Raw genomic sequence first — 22769 nt, forward strand, 5'->3', positions numbered from 1 at the left:
TTGCTATGTCCATCAATACAAATTTAGCTATTAAAATTTCCTGTCAAATATGAGTGAATAGTTCTACTAGGAAATTCCATTTCATGATTGATCCCGGCATTCTTGCTGGCTTTGTAAACTAGATTTAGTCCTAGTTTCTCTAACATCTGAAGAAATGCCTCTACTGCAGGTAATATTCTACAGCAAACTAAAGTTCACAGCAGGTGGAATAAATAGATACACATCTCAAAACCTCTGAAGTGAGTGATATTGATCTCTCCCTTAGTGTACCAGTCAACGCTCCTCTGTATTTTCCAGTTGCCTTAGCTTACAGGAAAGAGGAAACAATGAGTGTTTTGCAAGTAGAGGAAGAAGCATTGTTGCCTCATCCCATCTGAGCCCATTTTGCACATTTATCTAAGCTGGAAGGTCTCCCAATTGGGCTATTCTCTCCTGGTGAGCTGCTTCCAGTTTGTTGGTTTTTTTTTATTTCAAACAAATGGACAACACCAAGAGGAAAGACATCCCAGTCATCTGAAACAAGATAAGATTTTTTCTGCATCTTGTTTTCTTTGGCAGACTCTGTTTTAACTATTTAAGCAACTTTACATGACCATAAACCATGACAATCTCATGTCTAGAGTATACATTTAGAGCTGCAGTTTTCTGGAGTCAGCTGGAGAATAAAGGTTTACCTTTCTTCTGTCTCTATCATCTGACAGCATCAGTCCTCCTTTACAAGTGCAAATCTGCACCTTTGTTGAAATTAACGGTTCTGCCCAGCACATTGTTAACCTGCAAAGTAGAATCAGATTCTGGATATCTATAGTAGTAAAACTTGCAGGGCAATGGAGAGCCTAATTACCACTTCAGACTCCTTCTGCCTTCTAGAATGCAAATTGAGTGAATCACTGCTGGCACTTGGTATGCCAGGTAAAGCAGGAGTAAAAGAGCAGACAAGAGCAGCAATCCCTGGTCAGCCTGGTAACCAGCAGCTTGGCCACATGCTAGTTCATACTATTTAAGGGGATTCAGATGTTACAGATCTGGTTTTTATTAGCAATATGGAGATAAATGCTGGGCAGTAATAAGTGTATGTTTTCTTAATTTCTAATGGTATCCTGCCAGTAAATGCCATACAAAGATGATGATGACATCCGATCCAAGATAAGGCACAGATGCACTTTTATAGAACAGTGGTACATGTGTAGCACTACAGATATAGAACACATGCATTTGATTTCGTAAATGCTGTACTGCCAGAGGCAATCACTATTTATTTTAACCTTAGAGAGTCAGAGAAGTTCTGTCTATGTTGCAGGATTCTGGCAAAACTGTAATTAATGTACTAGATGCTACATGCAAGTATGCAACCACTGTTGTGTGGGCATCCATACTATCACTGTGACTCCTTTTGCACTCAGCAAAGCTAACCACTACATTCTCCACCATCCATAAATCTACCTCTCTTCAGTGCAAGTCTAGACAGCAAAACTGGGCGTAAAACTGGACTCATTCAGCAGATGATCCTCTTGCTCTCCCAGGTGATACTCTGCTTTAAGGTAATGAGTTAATCTACTTGAAATTTTTCAAATGCCATCCCAAAAGAAAACAGGAAAACAGGAGTATATTGAGCAATTCTGCTTCCTTCCATTCTGCTTCTTCTCAACAATAAACAAGAGGCATCAAAGGCCCGTTCTGATCAACATCAAAAGCCCAAGATTTTACCTCGAGAACTGAAAAGAGTTTCCATTTGTGGTCAGTGGAAAAAACCTTTTGAAAAGCATTTAATAAGTTTTCTCTACTTTTAAAAACCCAAATATTTTACACTATAGCAAATGTTTTAATTCAGTGCAGCAAATGTTTTAATTCAGTGCTTCAGTAATCTTTATTCATCTTAAAAAATGGAAAAATAATAACCACAGCAAAGAAAAAGCAAGGGAAAACCCTTCACAGTCCTGAAACTGTGGCCTGTGCTGCTTTTTTCTGGTTTCAGTAGAAGATAAAGTAGAGAATTATTTCTTGGCTAACAGTAATCGAGAAGAAAACATAAATAAGTATCAGATACAGGGCAAGTTAAGAATGTTTTCTATGGTAACTTGCCTGCCAGGAAGGAGCAAGTCAGTGAAAAAGAAAAAGAGAGTGGGGGAGGGGAACGGTCTTTAAAAACAAAGCACCAAAGGACTCCCTGAAGTAGATCTCAACTCTGCAAGTTTCAGTAAGTGCAGTCCATGCCTCGGAGAGTAACCACCTGATAACTGGTGCTCACAGGGCTATTTTAGCATAAAAAAAGTACTGTGGTAGGAACCAAGCATGAGGATTTCAGCCTCGGAAGATTCATTGCTCATTCTAATAGAGATATGTTGGGTATTACATTGGAGTCAAAAGAGAAGGAAAAGTACATGGGGAGGGCTTGAGGAGGTTTCTACTATATCCAGGCAGCTGTTAGCAGGAAAATGTGTGATTCATGGCAGTCCTGTCTAGGTGCTTTGAGTCCCTAAGAACCCCTAAGTCACTAGCCCACCACTGATCACTGCACAGTGGTAGAGTCCACAGGGCACCAGAGCCACAAAAGAGGTGGCTGCAAGCAGGGACACAAATCCTGCTGCAAAGGGCTTCTGGAGATACCACCTCAGCTCTCACCCTGGCCTTTAAGAAGTCTGTCTTTCCACCCTAAAGGGTTAATAAGCAGATAGCCTGCTATCTGTACAGCTGTACTGTACATTACTATAATCCTTTTGCACCAGGTGGGAAGAATGGATAGGGCCAGTAATGTTACCACAGCAGGGATCCTGTGATGAGCCCCTCAGGCTCCTGGGAGGGGATGGAGGGGGGTGGGGGAAGGTGGCTGGAGCCCACACCTCCACCCTTCCCCAGGGACAGTGCAGTGCAAAAGGCCTTTCTCTAATAAATAGGCTTAGAGGCCCTTGGCAACACTCCCTCGTGTAAACCATTGGGTCTGGTAGGGCAGAGAAATAGGATTACACGCAAAATAAACAAAGGGAAGTTATAGCTATATAACAGAAACAATAAGAGACTGAAATTATTGATTCTGAAGATGGAAGTGGGGAAAACAGGAGGCTTGGTCAGGCTGCCAGGAGAGCCAGTGTGCTCTTATGAAGTTTCAGAAGTCTCCTGTACCTAAATAAGCAATGGGTACAGCCCCAGAACTGCCTGCAAGGTGTCTGGAAGGTCTCATCCCAGCCAGCAAGCTTACTGATAACATAGGGCAAGCTAGCGTGGAGGAAAGCAATGGGGGAAAAAGTAAACCCACCTCTTCCTTTTGTAGGATCTCACTGTGGCCAGGTCTGGCAGCAGTTCATCATGAGTAGTGCCTTCTAGAAAGAAATGGAATTTCCCAGGGTTTCCCAGCTACATTTCTAAGGAGCATGCTGTGAGCTTTTGAGGCAGCTTATCTGGAATTAGAAATGACTATGCCTTCCTGACTTCATCAGATTTCTGGATGTGAAAGTGAACCCATGGGGTTCTACCTCTGGAATCCTTGCGCAGGTGGCAGCTGTAGGATGAGGTTGTTGCCTGCTCTCACACTCAGAGCCACGCTTGTTAGCATTGAACCAGAAGTTGTTCTCCACTGGTGAGCTTTGAAATCTGCAAATACTTCACTTCAGTGAAGTATTCCTTTCAGACCCACAAATATTTCCAGAAAAGGCGCCTGATTTGGGGGGGAGAGGGTAGCAGCCAGTTTCTCTGTCACATGAACTTTGAAGAAACTATATTAATAAAGTATTGCAGATACCGTGCCAAACTGTTCTTAAATACTGTAATGCTGCACTTGACAACAAGGTAGCCTGTACCTATGCAGTCCTGTGTATTTGTTTGTCTGTGCATCTAGTTGTGCAGATAAAATCAGAGGTGCTCTTGTTTGCTAGCACCTCTCTGCTACTGCAGCCTAAGGTCTTGAGCAACAATTGCTGTGCTAAAACCATCCTGGGATGCTAAAATCCCAGTTTTTCAACATGAAACATTTTAAGAGTTTTCTTTAAGTAATGGTTGCATGAGGGGAAAAAACAGAAGGTAGGTAAACTGAGTTATAAAAATGCAAACACACAATCCAATGCCATGCATGGTCACAAAGCTAGAAATAGAATAAATACTTCTGGACTGCTGGCTAGAGAGGCAATTTCCTTTGCAAGCAGGTACCTCATGGTTACCCTCCAGCTACTGCTTGGTTTTAACTCCTCCTTCAGATAGGTCATGAGAAGGAGTGACTTGGTGGGTTGTGCCAAGAGCTGAAATGGGAGACTGGTGCAAATGGCAGATAGCCAGCAGTGAGGAGACATCTGGCATAAGACAAGGCGCTAAGGTGTGTTGTACACAGTTATGAAACTATTCTACCTTTGTTTTCTGTGTAACGTTATATTTTTAAGAACTGTGCCTGCCTGAGGAGACAGTAGTTGTTTTGTTCTTTGAATTGCTGTAGCCTCGGGGTGTCGAAGTCATTTAATCACAGAGGGTTGAATTCCATGTTAAATTATGGTTCGTGGGTCACAGTATAAATACACAAATTGCATACTTTCCAGCACAACAGTAACCCAGTGATGTCAGTGGAAGTTCACAGAGAGATCGGCATCACTCAGCTGAGCAATTTACTCCCTTTTAAGATCACAGTTCTGAAGCTCCATATTACCCTCATTCCACAAACTCTTCATTTCAGTTCTTTGAGACATGCATTTCTGCCTCTTCCCTGCTGCTTGTTGAAAACAACCAGCAGTGATGCAGAAATGTGTTTGAGCTATTCGGCAGCCTGGGAGCACTTGAGGATGCCAGTGATCATGGGTACTTACATATGTATGTATCAGCTAGTGCAGTCACACTTGGGAGCTTTTCTTTGTAACCAACAAGTCCAGAAAAAGGAAGCAGGATTTTATATCCAGTGTCCCTGGATATGACCTACAGGCTGTTCTCATCTGCTTAGTGCAAACTGAACAGAAACAAACCCACAGCTCTGTGTAACTGGATGTTTTTTCTCTGCTAACTCCAGATCTATTTGAACCATGGACACATCTATGGAAATAAAATACTACCATGGAACTTTCCCATGCCTCTCCCACGTGGACCCTCTGGTGTCTGATAGTGTGAGGGACCATACTCAGCCTTTATCTCTCTGTTTGCGTATTTCTATAAAATTGTAACATAATTATTTGTTTTTATTTGAAGTCATTCAATACATATAATGAAATAAAGTTGGTTTGTTTGGAAAGGATGTAAGAATGTGAGCAGGAAGGAAGGAAACAAAAAGAAGGACATAAAACTCTGTGACATGACTAGTTACTGTTCATGCTTCTCTTAAGATGTTCTAAATGCTGACATTAAGGTTGGGCTGCTGCTCCCCAGCACAGAGCATGAGTTGCCTTGCACATAAAAGAATGGCTGACTTTCCACATGGGGATGTGAGTTTGCATAAATCTCTGTATATTCACATTCTTAAATCTCAGTTTCAGCCCTCTTGTCTTGCTTATCCCATCCCCTCCTCCCATTCCTCATTGTGGGATGCGGATGTTGTGAGAAGATGGTGAGATTGGAACACTGATTTTCTCTTCTCCCTCACAAGTGAACAGGAGATTGCTTTTAAAGGTATTAAATGGACACAGGTGGGACTGTAAACTTAAGTGCCTCCACATGGAACATATGCTGCATGTTCACCAGTTCCTGTTATCTTTATAGCAGAACTTGATCTTTTAACCCCTTCACAACTGCCTCCCTCCGTACTCGTGCAAAGATGTGCAATGGCTTTTCTTTGATGTATGGAGAAGTCACAATGGATCTCTGTGATGTGACTGGCGTATGGTGCACTGCTTTGAGCTTCAGTGTGCTTAGCAATTTGCACAGGTGGGTGGGGGAGGAAGACAAGTGTTGTCCAGGTGTTCTCAGTCTTGCTACAGATAACAGGATTCCAGACATACCGCAATACATCCAATATCCCCATTCTCCCGCCTTCTGCCCTCCCTCCTGCACTCCCCCAGCCCCAGGAAATGTCTTTCTTGGGGGAAGAACATACTTGTGGGGGTACTCCAAGCCAGTGAATATAATCTGAGCCATTTGGGGTGTAAAAGAAATTCTTTCTAAATGTTTGCTATGGACCTGAAGAAAATAATTTTCCCTTTAATCTCCAGAATCCATCTCTTCTCCCTAGTGCGTCTTCAAAGCCTTCTTGCTCACAAATTCAGGTACAAAATAGAAACCTGGTCCATGTTAGTGTATCTTTAACCTCTTCACTGCTGCCTCTCACCAGTCCACAGCATTTGTGCAACAGAGCTGTGTGATATTTTCCTTTGAAGTCCTAATGAAGTCGGAGTGGGTCCTTGAGCTGGGGCTGCAAGCTGGTTGCCAGGTGAAGCATTCACATACTTTTTTCATGTGCTCAACCTGAAGAAAAAGGAAAACTTGGATGAATCTGCACAAAATACATTGTTCCAAACTAATTTTAATGTAAAATGATATTGAAAGCTGTAGACTCAGAATAAGATCTAATATCAGTTGCTGAGTGCACCTAAAAGTTAAAACTCTCAATACCGTATCCGAGAGTTCATTTGCAGCTGGAATGGGGAAGAGAGATAACATGGCATAGAACAGGGAAGAACTGCATCAGTGGAAACCATAGTTTCTTTTAAAGCTTGGTAGTTGTGCCATGTGGGAGGCATCTCAACAATCCAACTTTGCTCAGACAAAGTCCAGCATTATTCCATGGAAGAAATAATGAGACACAATTCTCAGCTATTTGCTTGAATGCTAAGTACATGGAAAATATTACTATTTTGTTTAGCAGGATACACCCAGTTATGCGTTGTTCATACTGAAGCAACCGGACTAGGAAGTGAGCAATCAGGAACAAACAAATATTCCCAAGCAAAATGAAAAATATTGAAATTGTCTTTGAAAACCCATGTCATTGCCCCCCTGTTCTGTTCTTCCTTTGCCAGGACTTAGGCATCTGTGTTGCTCTACTCAAATCAGAAGATCTGATTTGTAGTAACACCTTGTTCTTCTAGTTTCTAGGAATAGTTTTGCTTTCTAAAATAAGGATTGGGAAAGCAATTAGAGCTTTCAGGTCCCTAAAAATGTGTCTTTCTGTGTTCCTTCCCCATGCAACTTGAAAAAGAGTAGATAAAATTCTTTTATAAAGTAGTAGTGGCTTTGGCACTTAGCCATGCAAATTCTAACTGATCTGCCAGTTTCCCTCACAATCTGATGGCGACTTTTTCCAATAGGATGATTCCTACAAATGCCATGGAATAAAAATGCTTGCATTTTCAAATTTTTATTGCTGCTTTTATAAGAGAGGTACTAGGAGAGGACCAGGGTCTGATATCAAAATAGTCCACTCCATCCTATCTTCTTACAGCCCCTGAACTGCTGTTAGATCTCTTTAGCCATACCCTAAGCATCTTGACATACTTTGCATTGGTGGTCAGGATATGCACAAGCCTCCCTGTAGCGTTTTCCTGCATGCTGTCTTTGCCTTGGATTCATTCTACTACTGTTCCAAGCTTCTTCGTCTTGTGTCATTTCCCTTCTTTCCTTTGTCTTTCAGCTTAGTAAACACTATCTAACAAAACCTCACTCCAGTAATTTAAGAAATTGCCTCCTCATCATGAAGAAAATTGTACAAGAGAACAACCAGGAAGACTCATGCAAATCCCGTTGCTCAGTATGTATTCCATCAGTTCTCTCCAGCCCATTGTCCAGTTTGTTTACTGAGATCACAGCTCTCTTTCAGATAATAAATCTCTTGCAATGCCCATGGTTAGTGGCAAGGACAGGTCACAGTCCTCTCCAGGTCTCCACAACACCCACACCTGATGCTCCTTAGAGCAGCATTCATCTGGAGCAGGTGCCTGGGCTGTGGTCCACTGGGATCAAGGACTCAGCAAGAGCCTGCTCCTGGGGTGGGGCTTGGAATGGCTCCTAGGCTCTGCTGCAGTGTAGATGTCTCCTCTGTTACTCTCTGTGCCCAGAACAATGACATTTTTCTTAATTGTTCTCTGTTGGCCCCTTGGCAGTCTTGTAATTTAAAGAAATAATTCTCCAAGAACATATGCCTGGCTTTAATTCACAGGATAAACACTTCTCATGAGCACTTAATATTTTTTAAAGCTATGTCTGTGCTTTTGGTTTGATACTAAAAAAAAAAAATAATCATTATTTAAACAACAGTTATGCCTGAAAAAACCTGCAGTTTCTGAGGTAACAAATGAGACAATGTTTCCAAATTTGTACTTAAAACCAAGAGAAATTATCATGGCTGGCATCAGAGACAGTGCTCCCAGAGAAAGTTAATTCAGCATAATTTCGAAGGATATCTTGTAATGAAACAAGTCTTAGTTGGACATAAAAAGTACCTCCCTTACTGTAAGCCATGTGAGACGTGATGAAGCCTCCTGTTCTTTGTGGTAAATGCCTTAGGTCAAAAAGGGCTTAGTATGTACAGGAGGGCATAATTTCGGTTATCCTCCTGTCCTGAATCCTGGCCCTTTTTGCTGCAACAGAAATTCTAAGCCAACCCATACTTTTTGGATTACTTTAAACTCCATCACAGTGCTTTTCTTAAAGCACTTTATTTTGAATAGGATCCATGAAAGGATTCTGATATGGGCTGAAACTAAATCACTTTCAAGGAAATGCAGCTGGAAGCAGACTAATCTAAAAGCTTCCCAGGGAAAGCAGCGCAGGCCTCCATTCTGCCGCCTGCGTCTCCACCCCCAGCTGAAGAGCGCCATGCCTCTCTGAGAGCCCTTAACCCTTGCGCTGCAGCGTTGCCTCACCAGCAATATTCAGGGGATAAAAATCAAACAGAAACAGTGTTTTCTTTCAACACCACCTCTGTGTTGCATGCAGTTCTCATCTAGTAGTCTGGGTACAGGATAGAGGGATTTGTTTCGGCTTTCACAGACCTTATGTGTTGAATTGCAATAGTGGTTCTAACCCTGGGATGCAAGTTAGGGCTGTTTCTGTTGTGGACTCTTCCTCTGAATCCCAGCAGAGATGACACTGTTTATGTTACATTTTATAGGGCCTCTCATTCCCGCCTGCCCCACCTTGTGCGAGTGTGCAGCTGAGGCTGACGTGTGCCGGGACAAGTTGTGACGGAATTTTTAAGAAGTATTTCAGCTGTTTATTAAAGGATTAGAAAAGCTGTAACTAACAGAGGGTATGTTTAGTTGGAAACAAAGCCAGGCAACGGTGTGGAGATTGGAAGAGGGGGAAACACCAGTAGGTGTGTATATATATATATGTATGTATCAGTTCATCCCTCCCACACCCTTTACATAGGAACATTTTTTTAAAATAAAGGGGGCAAGGGAGGTGATCTGTGTAGATGAACCTGGGCCTAACCAGCTTGTGGAGTGACAGAGATTTGTTTTGCTTTTTTCCACATATGATTTGTATGCCTTTCTTTTTCATTTTCTCTTATTACTACCTTCAAACTAGTTACAGCCTACACCGCTATCAAGCCTACTGGTCTCCATGGACTCTTTCAGGATTCAAGTTAGTGACATGTCTATTCAAAAGGTAGATTCAGAGTTTCCTTTTGTTCATTTGAATGTAAGTCTTTATGATTGCAGGAGGGTTTATTTTCTGCAGCTAAAGAACCTTGTCCCCCCACATCCATTCCAGGCAGCTGAATTTTTTGTCTGTGGAGAAATTATCACTTCTAATTGGACAGATAAGCTTCTACTTCTTCAGTTCATAGCCTGCTATATTAACATTATCCAGGGCTCCTGAAGACTTACTCAGTGCATCTCCTATTGAGCAGTTCCTGCTAAGAGCAGCAACCTTGGGCAAGGGGGTGGGAGAGGTAGATCAGGGGATACCCTGTGATTCGGCTGCCCCAGGCAAAATCCACCTTCAACATGAGGGAGCCTTCCAACCCCACTGTAGTTCTGGCAGCTGAGACAGTGCTGAGTACCTTTCAACTGCTTTTGCTCATGGAAATCACAGATTGAATTAATGAGCTCACTAAAGTCAATCTCTGCTATCATTCAAAACTATTTTAAAAGGCACTAAAGTCTGTTTTGCCCTAGAAACAGCAAAAGTGGTGAAAACAGTAGCTGACCAGGTGATTTCATGCTGTATCAGGTGATGCACTTACATTTACTTTGAGAAGTGTTTGTATACTGCTTGACTTTTAGCCAGCAAAGATAAGCCCACATTCAGGACTGAACATCAAGGTGCTAATGGAGTTTTCCAGTGTTATAATTAACAGATTCAACAAAATGGGCATGGATGGGGAAAAGTTTTACTTCAAACACTAAAGCAGTTACATGACCTGTTTTGAATCTCTTTCATACTCACATATTTTAACTTGTATATCAATGTCAAATTCTATCCCAATGTATATTTATAGAAAAAGATTCACTGATATAAGATATATGTGCATGAATAACACCATAATATATTCTCAAATGCCAGAATGTCTGATTTTCTGTATTACTTCATATATTATAATCCTCAGGTTTTCATTGCATTCTGATATGAGGCTATCAGTCTCTGTTGCTTTTTGCAAATATGTTTCACAAGTTTACATAGAAGCATGTGGAGTTAAAAAATCCAAAAGTTTGCTTAATTAATGTACTTAATTATGTAGCAAATAAGAGCCACATTAGGCCCAGAAAACAAATGGGGGAAAATAAATTTCCTTACTGATACTTACTGTTTAGTCAGAGGAGGAGAATGAATTTATTTGATGTATGAATGGTTTTCCTGCATGCTTACATTGAGGTCACAGACTCCCATCATGATGAAAATAGGAGTCCACCCTAGAACCGACACTACAGGTACACTGCCATCAGGAGAATGATCCTACCATCCTTCCCCAACCAGCCTTGTGCTTCCATTGATTCTTGTGCAGACATGGGGTCACGTCCCTTGAGAAGAAGCTGCTGGGGAGGGTTTGGGATCTTGTGGAGAGAGAGGAGTGTGGCTCAGCCCTCCTGGAAGCATCAGAGGGTTTGGCTGGTGCTAACCTGGTGGCCAAAGCACACTGCAGCTCCCAGCACAGCCATGGGCATGGTGCAACTCCTCCTTCAGATCCCCTCCTTTGCTTCAGCTCCCCTGTGTTTTAACTGCTCGTGTTCTTACATAATTTTTGGAAGGGAAGCCTGTTACAGTTTGCCAAATTTGCTGGTTTTTCGCTCTGGATCGTTCAAATGCCGCGGAGATGAGAAGGAGCACCCAGTTCCCTCCCTAGGTAGGTGTCCTCTGAAAGGGCTTTGCTGCCCTTGCTCAGCACAGGCGCTCCCTGCAGAGCGAGCGCTGTGGCTTTAAGGCCGTGTCCCTGCTCCACAGCACACCCACATATTTGTCCTCTCTCTGCACGGCCAGTGCCAAGCGGTGACATCTACCACAGTCCCTGGGACACGCTGCTCTCTGCCGTGCAGAAAGCGGGGCCGAGGGGGAGGGGGCGGCCAGGCGGAGCACAAGCCCCGCTGTGTTCCAGGAGGATGAGTCACTTCCTCGCACCAGCTCTGCCATGCTTTATTTATTGCCGCTCCACTGATACGAGGGCCGGCTCCTTGTCCCTCCTCGGCATCCCGGGACTCGGCCACCCCATTAATCAGGCGGGGCCACCGGCGAGTCCTGCCCGCTGGTGGCCTTTAGCTGTCTCCAGTTCAATGAAATTACCTTGTGTGAAGACTTGTTTTATGAGAGATTGGTTTATTTGTAACTAAACTACTTCCTCCATTATTTGATAAGCTCAAATATTTGCTACTGATAGTCAGAGAGTGTCACATTTATTATCCCGTTTCAGGCATTGCTTAACTCCTTTGTGTTAGGCTTTTTTAACCCCTTTGAGGACAGCAGAAAGCAGACAGGAAAAGTCTTATTCCTCTTACTCATGCTTCAAAAAGAATTGGGGTTTATTCTGTAAGGGATGTGGCTTGATTAAATTAAAATGCTTTGCAGTAGTTCTTTATAAGTTTAACACAACACTTAGCAGGGCTGACTCATGCTTTTTGTTAGAAATCTAAAGTAATAGAAAAAGTGAGAAATGTCTTTTTCTTCCCTCATACATTGTAACACTTCAAAGTTTAGACAAATGTGGACATGAAGCACCATGGTCTCAAGGATGGGACATGAATATCAATACAATCCTGTTTGCTATCTTGCTCCAGTGGCTGTGACACCTCTGACCCATTTGTACCTCGATTTGTGTTTTATTAACTCTGGTTGAAAACCAAGTCTGTTTAGCTTTTTAAGACATTTGATGTCTTTGTAAAATTAAAAACCCTATAGCCCTAGATGTAAGTAATACTTTTACAATAACTTACTGCCATACACTCTCAAGTTTTTCTTTTAGAAGAAAATTTTTTCTTATAGAATATATTTATATTCCTTTTAGGATATATTTAGAATATTTTTCTTTTAGAAGACTTTCAGACTTTTTTTTTTTTTGCTAGTAAGAGGTCAAGGGGTTATTATCCATTTGCTTCTGAGAATTCCAGCAGTAGATCACAAACCCAGCACAAATAGATATTTGTATATGTTAGGAGGAAAAAAGTTACTTAACCATAAGAGTGATCTTTAGGAAACCCATCTGACTTCCCAGTACTTCTTACAAAATTTTTGTGGGTACTTGATGTTCCAGTAGCATACATGCTTTAATCAGCACTATCTTGCCTAATCTGAGCATTTCTGCCAAGACCACAGACTTCTACAGCACTATCCCCCATAAACATATGCTCAAATGGAGATGGGTCAGGGACACAACCACTCTGTCTAATAAAGTGAAATAGGAGCTTGGGATTTGGGGTTGTAAAATAAAGATGCTCTCAAATCCCATTTGGTACCTTCATAGCATCCATCCCAGCTTCAAGACCTTGAGATGCCTGAGGTGAGAGGAAAAATCTTTAAGAGAAAGCCCATGCCTGCTACACTCCATAGTGAGTGTGGTTACATATCTGTAATGAAAATTAGAGAATAGTCATTATCCTTTAATGAGAATGGTGTCGTTCCAGGACTGCTGAAAGATTTTGCACAGAGTTTTTAAGGCATTTCTGTTGGAGCCAGCAGGCTTTGGGGAGAAACTTTGGGCTGGGATAACAGTACTATGACCAGAGCCTGCAGTGTGTTTGGACACAGGAGCAAATTTCTCTACTTGTGCTTATCAAGGGTTCCAGTGACCAAGTCCTGCTGCTTATATTACAGTACACTAAATCCCATCTGAAACTACTGGGACTGCTCTTATTAAAAAAAATAAAACAACAAGGTGAAAGGGCTGATCTACTGAGAACAAGATGAGACTGGTCGGAAATCTCCCTCCTGTGGAGGAAATAGGAGTTTTGAGAAAAAATATATTTAAAGCAGATTAGACAAAAATAGACAAGAATTTCATTTTCTCAATCATTCTGAAGTACATACATGGGTGAATTTATAAAAAAAAAAATTAAGACGTGAATTTTCAAGTGGAGCTTTTAACCTTGCTGAAACTTTATAGTCCCTCAAAGTTCAGAGAAGTTAGTTCTGTTTCTCTCGGAGTTAAAAATGATGGCGGGAAAATACGTTCACTGTGCTAACTAAGAGGGGAGGAATAGTTCATTCCACCTCTGACAGGTGAGTAGAGATGTATGCAATAACTTGTGCGCTCCCAGTCAGATACAGCAGGCTCACTGCACATGGCTAGCTGTCTGTTGGTAAGCCTATCTGAAATGGTAGGGATACATAATGCTGACTTAGGACTGTAGCCTTCCAGACTCTCCTCAGGGAAGATCAGGCCTTTTGCAGGTGGCTGGGTTGATTTCTAACAAAGAGCCTGCTGGTGAGAGTCCAAATTGGTTGTTTCAGCTGAGGTCTGCCCTGAAAGTCAGGGAGTGAGAGCTGAGCCTAGGGAGGTTGAAGGTTCATTAAATGTGTTTGTCTTGGACTTTGACATGAAGATGTTGCTATTCCAGATGCAGCTGAACTCTTAAGGCTTTGGACTTAGGAGTTATAGGAGGAGCAAAGCTTTAGCCGTGATTTCTGTACCACAGAGACAGCGCTCTTCTTTGGCATACCAGTTTAAAACAAATGCATTGTAAAATCACAAAAAAGTGGATTATTAGACAAATATGTTATTTAGCTAACTGTAATTTTAAAAGCAGATGTGCATTCTACATCTTATGATGAGCTCACCAAAACACAGTTAAGCCCAGGTCATTGGTGAATTTCTTTTTCATACAATTTTCAAGGCACAAACTTATGATTCTTGATAAGAAGGTACTAGCAATTATCAGCAATTGCAAACCAAAATAATTTCCAAAACTTACATGCAAACTAAAGTACACATCCTTTTGTGTTTTGCTGCTGCTCAGAGAAATGTTCCTCTCTTAAAGCACTTAGATTCCTCAGGCAGTACCTGCTCTCTGTACTAATTATTAATTCAGTCAAAACACCAGCTTGGTAGCTTGGTTGTTTCTTGCAAGAATTTGGTTCTCTCAAATAATTTATTTTTTCTCTGATTATAACCAAAAACTCCTCTAAGTTCCTAATTTCTTCATAGGTGTGAACTATATTGTTGCAATTACTAAAATAATTCTCAGTGTTCTTCTTCCAGATACTTATATCTATATTTGGAAATTATTTAATAGGAACTGAATTACACCTTCAAAATATGAAAATATGCTTTGTTGAGCAGAAAAAAAAAAATCACGTCCAGGCCTGTGTCCACATTACTAACTCATTCTCTTCTAAAAAATAGGGTGGGTAAGTCCCACTTATGATTAGATACAGTCCTAAGTGTTTGCTTTTTGTGCTCATCCCTGCAAAATTGTTTTTTTTCTCTTCACTGATGACTACTACTGAAAAGTTATTAATTTACTCCTCTGATAATTAGAAATCTCCTGGTTTTTTTCTTCTTGTTCAAAAGGAATTTATTCTTTTCTCTTATTATTTATTTAAAATTTATAAATTTTAACTTGTGCTGTCATTATCTGTTAGTTTTAAAAAAGTATTTTTCCATTCGTGGTGTTTATCTGCTAGTCTGTTTCTAAATAATGTCTGGATCTGCACAGACTTAGCCTTTGTTTTGGGAATCTGAATGTTCTTTCATCTGCATCTGATTCTCAGGGAGAAATTTATTTGACTGACCTTCTCTGTTTAGCAGATCTGCATCCTTACAGGCATAAATACCTGTTTGCACTTGTTCTTCTTCACTGATTGTGTTGGAACTATTATTTCACAATAGAAAACTATGATAGGCAGTAGTACAAAGCCTTCTCTGCAAGTGGTGAAGACAAAATACCTACAGCCAAGAAGACACATCCTAACTTAATAACTACTCACATCCGGCATCTGTCCGGAAGCAAGCACTTTGAATTCCTACGGGAGACAACTGGTTGAACTGAAATATTTTGTTACCCCAGATTCAGATGCCTTGAGCACCTGTTTTTACACAGCTTTGGATTGTGAACCATATCAATATTTTATGCTGCTGTTGTAGCAGTCAGGTCTTTACCATGACTTTTATCTCTTTCATGGTAGACAGTGCCTGACAGGACTTGACTCCTTAGAGTTCTAATATATGTTTTGCTTCCTTTCATCCTGATGGGATAATGGGTGAAGGGCTGTTCATTGGCACTTAGTTCTGCCTAGATCTAAAATTCTTTCTGTTTGTAGGACTTGAGCCTTCTCCCACCAGAACTGTGACCTGTCATTTGTGATTACAAAAGAGTTTGTCACTAAACCACATGGGAGGTTCATATTGTTATCAACTCTTAGTCTAGCTACCATCTAAGGTAAACTAGGAAAAGAGGAGAGTTTAGAGTCCACACAGAGGCCAAGTGTTCTGTTGACTTTTATTTCAGCTAAAAATGCTTTAAGTAATGTTGGGAGAAATTTTCAGCAATTTGATACTCTGAGTGTCCTGCCAAGAAAGCAGAAGTCACAATCTACAAGTCCTACTTCACCACAAGTACATTGGCAGCCCAAGATAAATATCAAAAACCAAATGGAAAGGAAAAGTATGATGAGCTCATGGTCTCTGCTTGGAATTATGGAGGAAAAGATGATAAAGCAGGGGTAAAGAAGGTGTGATTTGACTTGGGATATTAAATAAATAACATCTAAATAGATGAACTCTTGATATAGCTTCATTAACAACACATATTTAAAGACTACTTGGATAAACTTGCCTACAAGAAAGTAATAAAATGAAAATTATGTGTTCCAAATTTTGTTCAAAGATGCAAGGCAGATTACTCTAATGTCAATAGAAATAATTTATTCAAGGACAGCATTTTATCAGTGATTCATCTAGGGTCTGTTTAATTTTTTTGTTTTGTTTGTTGTTTATTGTTTTGGGGTTTTTGCCTTGTGTATGAACCATGGCAAAATGTGAAGAATTTAAACCCTTATATTTGGATTTATGACATATAGCATGACATATTGGAACATGCTTTACTGACCACTTTTCATAGTGGAAATCCTTCTTGATCCCTTTAACACTGCCTTGAGAGACCTGTTTTTCTGAATTAATCTAAGTTTTATTACATCTTTGTGCACTATCAGCACAGTAATAAAATTGATTTCATCTTCATTATTTTAAAATTATGTATGGAGACACTGTTTCTCATCCAGTATTCTGGGGCTGCAAATTGCACATGAATTGATCTGCCAGAAATTTAGGGAAATAAAAAAAAAACACCAGTTCCTTTAGAACTGGCCTCTTCCCTTGGAATCAGTGGGAATTTTGCCATTGGCTTAAATGGGAGTAGGATCAGGACCTTAATGCTGAGTATTTACTTTCTTTAGGCCAAAAGACACACAGACACAGAGAAGACACTGTTCAATGGTTACAGTTTTAGTCAGTAATTTTGTTGCTTGCTGGCAGTATGGCACCTCTCATGGAGCAAAAGTGTTAAGGAGTGCTTTTGGCAATATGCATGTTACAGCATGAGACAAAACAGCTATGGTTATGTTTTCAAAGATGTAATGAAATTTTAGGTACTGGACTGAGAAGTTAGTTGGAAATGCTAGACTGGAAGCCTGTATAATTCTTGTTGGGAAGTAGCACTTTCTTAATTTCTTTTTAAAAATATTTTTTATTATTGTTCTTTATGAATTAAACCTGACTAGGTGACAGACAGGAAGGTGCACCTTGAGATGTAGATTCATTTCCAGGGGTCTGCCCTGGACATCCTGTGTGACCTCGAACCAAACATTTAATCTCTCTGCACTGCTGTACTCTGTTTGTAAAATGTGGATAACAATTCTTCCTTTCTTCTGTCCCCAGACCTGCCTGCTTAGCCTGTAAGCCCCTCAGGGGACAGCCTGTTGCCTACCCTGAGTGCCCTTCCTCCCATATCAGGGCCTTGGCTTTGGCTATGACCAAAATGTTTAAAATACCAAAATAATATTTACTGCTCCTTACTTTTACATGAAGATATTGAGCTTTAACACAGGTTAATTTCAACCGTTTTTTTTTTTTCCTTTGGGTGAGTCTGTTGATGTTTGTCTGACTGACTCACCTATCTACCATGAGAGCTGGCATGACTTCAGGCCTATGACTAGTCAGTTTTTCACAGCTCCTGCTTTCTCTGCCCTCTTCTCTGTCTGATAGGGTTGCTGACAAACTTCCATTACCCTCACATAACAATGACTTGGCATATATAAATAATCTGAGTATGTGCAATAGCTCTTTTTTATCTAGAACACATGAGACCTGCTGTACATCTGTGAGCTAAATTATACTTGTCTGGAGAGACCAGATTGTGCTGAACATTGGAGGGACCATATGTGAACTCTTCAATGGCAGGGTACACACCTCAGGATCTGACACTGCACCAGACCTGCTGCTCAGGCACTGTTAATTCATGGAGAATTGTGAATCCAGTGTGTTCAGGATGAATTGAATTTCCTGCATCTGCTTAACTCAGCTGTGTTTGAGCAGTAAACTAGAGGCTGGTCACCAGTGAGTTTATAAAAGCATTTAAGAGCTCTAAATCTGATCTCTGATGTACCTTCACACTTCACTTCATATGTGTATATGAAACACCTCAGTAAAATCAGTGATCCATATTCATGCATAAAGTTTCACTTGTGGCTTGGGGTCAATAGGAGCATGTGGGTGTGTTACATTTACTCTGAAAATGTTTCTTGGATAATCTCTCCAAAGATTTTTAGGAAGCATGAGCTATCTTTTTTTCCTGGATCCTAGCCCAGGATCCTGACAAGATGGGTGGTGACATACTTTGCCATGCCATTAATAATGGTTTTCTGGGTGCATGGCAAGGCATAGCTCTGTGTGCCAGAGGAAGGAGTATGAAAATTTGAAGTGCTCTAATTGAATGGAAGTGTTTCTATGACTCAGGTAATTTGGTTTCACTTTAGCCTTTTGAGAATCCAATTTTTTTAATTTATTTTTTTACTATGGCCCTAAATTATTTCATTTAATGTAGGTGTCACTGAAAGAATCAGATCTAATATCACTGAAACAAAAATCCAGATTCAACTAGAGCCTTTCCAGAATTCTGAGGTCACACCTGGATATGCTTTGATTCATCGAAGAATGAGGCAGTCATTTTTACACACCCCCTTCACATCTCATGCTGTTACATCTGTTGGAAGTCCTGGAAGGTCCAGTTGTTTATTTCCAGGTTACTCAGATCATGAATTTAGAAATCTTTTTTTTTGAGAATCCTTTTTGAGAATCCTTTTTTTTTGTGAGTCCATCTGCCTATGAACCAGGCATCACAGTCCTTAGGTCAGATGCCAGCTGAGAATAATAGGGAGAGCTCATACAGGTTCCAATTCAACCCAGGAGATTGGTACCAGAAAGAGAGGCAGAGGCAGTACAATATCCACAGGCTGTAGCACAATGATTTCATTGATGTCTTTGAGCACTGTTTCTTCCATGGATTACAGACTTGATCTAGTGCAAAAGCCAATTTGCTTAATATAAATATATATAGGCAGAACAGAACCAGCCTTTCTTGAGGGAGGAAAAAAAATCAATTCTTCCTATCCTTGGTGATTTCCTTACCTCTGCATGCCCACCAAGTGGGGACAGGATGAACACCATTGCCTTACAAGTCACAGGTTAACACTGAACAGAATGGACTTTGTACACAGAGATATTTCTATTTACTGTAAATTATTTTAGAGGATTGAGGGTGGCTTTGGCTGTTCAAAGGCTACTTGTGTGCCCAGGTGATACTCTGTGATGAGGCCATGGGTATACATACATGCAGCAGAGCTCAGTAACATATACATCAAGTGCCTTATCAAGATTTCCTGAGTCCCCAGAACTATTCAAAAGACAGAAATACAAGTGTAATGACGGTGTTATGTTTTTTTGACAGAGAAGATAACAGTTCTTCAACCCCAACAACGCAGCGTTAAATGATCATGTATCTCTGCTTCATTGCATAGACATTACTGAAAATGTACAGAATCCATGGGTTACAAATGGATATCTGGATAAGGTGATTTTCCCATGCATTAGTCTTGTAAAAATTTTTTTTTATTCATTCATTTTGCACATAAGAGCATTTTACATTCTTGGTGTGTTCAGGAAAAAGAGGCAGTGAACATCTCAGAGCATTAGATTGTTCCTTAGGGCAAGAAGTTTTCTTTGTTATTTAGTGTGTAACACAAACCTAGAACTTTATTCTCCTCTTTGTGGAGTTACAGTTCATGTTACTTTTTTCCCAACAAAATAGGATAGGTGACTTTTAGTTCCAGTATCTGAAGCTGTCAGCTTTGTCAGAAAATAAGATTTGTACTCAAATTGTGATAAGAACTGGACTCTCATAGATTCATTTGCAAAATCTTTGTCAGAAATATTCTTCTTCCAGTAAGAATTAAAAGTCAAGCTAACATGCACACTGCAAAGAGAAATTAAGTTTCCCACACTGAGACTTGATGAGTGACTGACTTTATGATCATTAGTACAGCAACTCACCAAAGACACCTAATATTCCATTTAAATTGTAACAATTACCAATTCTTGACAGGAGTCTTGTGAGCAGCCTTCATTTATTCTAGTCAAGCTCACTAACAGTGCAGTCGTTGTGCATCACCAAAATTTTTCAAGAAATATAGCTGCCATACTTTTGGTGTCTCTTCTGGAGTGAAAACCATGTTGCTGTAAAGTACTTTACATTAGGCCCATTTTCTCTGTCCTCATTTTATTCTTCTGTATTCAAAGATATGTCTGTATTCCTGAATAATTCTTTTCACTCTACAGTGTTTGCACCTTTCAGGCATTATGCTCATGTCTCCACGTTTGAGTCCTGGCCCTACAGGCAAGATTTTCTGGTTTTTCTACAGAAATTCAGTGAAGCAAAACCTGGCAGCTTTTCACAGTTCTGTACACGTACAGTACTGTAGGTCTTCTGTAGTGTAGCTGCAGGTTTTACCTTGTACAATATCATAGCTTTCACAGTAACTTTCATTGTTTTTGGCATATTCACATTCAATATTCTTCATAAACTATTTATCTAACTTACCAAGGAATGCTACATGTGACAAACTGCATTTTAGTCTGTATTTTTTCCTGTAAACTTGTCAAATATGCTGCTTGTTTCTTTTTTAAGTACTGTCTGTCTCTAAAGTAATAAAACAAATTACAGTTATCAGTTTTCCTGGTTTGTCTTTAGTCTCTTTAACCATAAAACTAAGAGGGGAAAAAAATTCCTTCTTTTATTCCAGTAACATATTTTCCCAAATTGCATTTAACAACTCACTTGTAAAAGAGCCCTTTGCTTCTGGAAGGAAGCTCCCAGAAAGTGCTGGAGAGCTTTAGAGCCCTACAGTCCACCCATCTCAACACATATGTATTTCTGTCTGCATTTCCATTTTTCATCACTGATCTACATCTCCACCATTTCTAGGTCTGAACTCAAGTTAACCCAGAAGTGCACTTCAGTAATTTTGTCATATATTCATTTAAAAAAACCACTACCACCACCAAAAACAACAAAAAACAACCCACAAAACAAAAAAAAAAAAATCCCAAACACAATGGTTAGAAAAATGATTTGAAGATTCTGAGATTAAGGAAAGTTCTAAAGAAAAAAATCTGTAGATGTAATTAGTTTAACAAATGCTGAAATGATTTCTAGTAAAAGTATACTCCATTTACTTTCAATACAAATACTGCAGTGTTAACACCTCTGGCATACTAAGCCAATTTGTATTTTTTATAATCTAATGCTTCATCAGGTTTGTATTACATGCAGGTAAGTCTAGCATCCAACTTCTTAGAAATTGTCAGAGTTAATGAAAATAATCAGTCTCATCCAGATTCCTTTATTAAACTGTATTGTTATTATACCCAAATGAGTGTGCAAGAGACTCCACTGAAGATAGCTATGGAATAACTTCCCTGCAGAGACAAGATATTCTGAATCCTTCAATGTAGCAGGTATGTTTTATGCTTTTTAATAGGACAGTTTAAACTGCATAGTATATGGTCATTTTTTGCACAGCCCTTTTATAAATAATGCTGAACTTCTGCTCTCTACAATATCATATGCCAATAAAGTTCATAGCCTAATTATGCATAATCTTGAAAGGAATTTCTTTTTCTCAATTTTTGGTTTGGTCTGTTTTTTTATGTTTTTTAACATAATAACTCCTTCTGCTGTGTTATCAAAAAGAATGAAAAGAAGTGTTTGGTATAATTTCCCTCTGAAGTTAATCTCCACATATTTATCACATCACTTCTCTTTATTATAACTGCAGTTCCATTCTGAGCTCATTATTTCAGTCTTTTCATTGAGTTTGCTTTTGCTGTCTATAATCTTTATGATACATGTTGTTTTTTTCTGGATTATGAAAAATCACCTTTAAATAATTGGTTTTCAGTTACGAGTGTCTGAATTAGATGGCTAGTTTTATTTAAATTTTTTGCAAGCAAGTATAAATTAAAATTTTATTTATTACATTGAATAACAAGGATTAGCCAGACGTCTCTAGAAAATCTATAGCATTCAAGGTTTGTTTTTTTTATCAGTGGCATAAACTTAGCAACTTTCATACTTACGATTTTGATATTTACTGATGATTTTTCAGGTAACAATGTGAAATAAGAAGTACACATGCAATGCTCTCTCAGAGAGCTGAAGGTTGAAACTTCTGTGCTGTCTCTCCTGAAGTTCATGAGGCTTTTGAGGTGAGTCAGATTAGCTTTCTTTTTTGAGTACCTAAGCATGTACAAAAAAGTTAAAATAAATCAAGTGTTTATTTTTATCAAGTCTGTATATCATTCTGTCATTGTGATTATCATACTTAATTATTCACTGATAAGGTCCAAGGTGTTGGTAAGGAATCCCAAAGCTTTGTGTGAAGTGTGTGAAGTCAGCTCCTGCTATGGGTACTGTCTGCCCACCCACAGGTGCACGTTTGGATGTGGGTCACAGGGATTCATCACACAATGTTTTTGCATTGTGTGATGCGAAACCATCCTCTGGGGTTCAACCACAGCACACTGCCTCTGTGTACCCACCTTTGGAGTACTCTCTACTCTTTGTGATGAACACCAAGAGTGCCAATATTTTTGTTTCCTACAAGAACTGGCTCTTACTGTGGTCTGAAGCTGTTTTCAACTTTTTGTCTAGTACACATTTTTTTTCCACATTAATGTTGCTCTTGTGTTCAAGATACTTTAAATCATACTTTCCTTTTTGTGAATAACAAGAAGAATATGATAATGAAGTGGAAAATGGGAAAAAACCATTGCTCATCGTGTCCTTTTCCATGCTGCTGAGGCATATTTTGCTTAATGCATTGAATGGAAGTTCTGCATCCTGGCCTCCATGGTGCTGCAGAAGTTTAGTCAGAGAATTTAAAGT

This window comes from Molothrus aeneus, chromosome 2 (genome assembly GCF_037042795.1).
Source record: "Molothrus aeneus isolate 106 chromosome 2, BPBGC_Maene_1.0, whole genome shotgun sequence".
Lineage (NCBI taxonomy): Eukaryota > Metazoa > Chordata > Aves > Passeriformes > Icteridae > Molothrus > Molothrus aeneus.